The 1351-nt window shown below is 44.8% G+C and overlaps 1 pseudogene; it reads left to right on the top strand.

Annotated features, from left to right (window-relative positions):
• The window catches only part of LOC116555379, a 1821-nt pseudogene extending 1070 nt beyond the window's left edge, over positions 1-751 (top strand).
• The last annotated feature ends 600 nt before the right edge of the window (positions 752-1351 follow it).

A 1351-nucleotide genomic window follows, 5' to 3' on the forward strand; every position in this document is an offset into this window, starting at 1 on the left:
GCAATGGCGCAATTTTGGCTCCCTGCAACCTTTGCCTCCCGGGTTCAAGCGATTCTCCTGTCTCAGCTTCCTGAGTAGCTGGGATTACAGGCATCCGCCACCACATCCAGCTAATTTTTGTACTTTTAGTAGAGATGGGGTTTCACCATGTTGGCCATGCTGGTCTCAAACTCCTGACCTCAAGTGATCCACAGCCTCAGTCTCCCAAACTGTTAGGATTACAGGCGTGAGCCACCGTGCTTGGCCTACTTGGTATATTTTTGCTAAACGAATGTGAATTCCATAAATGAATAAATGTTGACTTGGCTGTTGTCATGGCTACGTCTACCCAACACATCCTTCATTTTCTTGGCAGATGATAAGTGAGGCAACTGCCAGCCAAAGGACAAGCACTCCAGAGATCTCCTCAATCCTGTCAGAACAGCCGGAGAAGGATGACACTCCTTCCCACACACGGACCCCGTGCTGTCTTGGGTGGGCCTTCAGCTGGCTGAGGCAGCGTGTCCTCTCCTCTGTGCTGAGGAGGGAGCGCCCTGTAAAGGCCACCAACTGTCCCTATCGGCCAGCACTAAGGAAAAGATGCTTTCACAGAGGCAAGAGAATTCAACCTCAAGAAACCCTTGAATTAGAACATCCCATGTAGACAGATTTTTAAACTTTTTGGAAAGTTTAAAATAATCTATAATAAGGATTCCATTAATAATCCCCATCAGTTTATTTTTTCCTCAATAAACAAATGTCCTTGTTACCCATGTCTTCCTCTTCCAGCACACCATCTTGACTCACACTGAAAGCATATGTGTTGTCTAGAAGACAAATGTATTCTCTGGAAATTTTAAGTAGTATTATGCTTCCTAAACGGAAGTATTCTTTTTCTCTCCTCTCACCCATTATTACTGTATTTTACCCTAGTTTACCTATTTTATGGATTTTAACCTATTCTATCTAACCCAAATCCCCAATTTCAGTAGGCAGCAGTGTGACCCATCAGATTCCCATGGTGGCAGGACGATTTGGGTTGAACTTGCAGCGCTGGAGCGAGTGGCAGTGGGTATTGAGTCACTGAGGAAATTAGTTTCAATTTCAGGAGATGGGACAGCACTTCTGATATTCCCTGGCGACCTCATGGGTTCCAGCATGTGTCACCTTGACTGTAGTAGTGGCCCACTTAGGAGCAATGTGAGGACTCTGAACGCCACTTAATCATTCTAAGTCTAGCTGTCCTCATTCAAAAGATGTGGAAGACAGTAATACATACCTCACAGCGTTAGTGTGAGAGTTTATGAGATAACACAAGTTTATGATACAACACAAGTTGCTGCAAGTACTTTCTTCTGAGGAACTCTCCAGA

This window comes from Sapajus apella, unplaced genomic scaffold (assembly GCF_009761245.1).
Source record: "Sapajus apella isolate SASKATOON/1434 unplaced genomic scaffold, GSC_monkey_1.0 scaffold2, whole genome shotgun sequence".
NCBI lineage: Eukaryota > Metazoa > Chordata > Mammalia > Primates > Cebidae > Sapajus > Sapajus apella.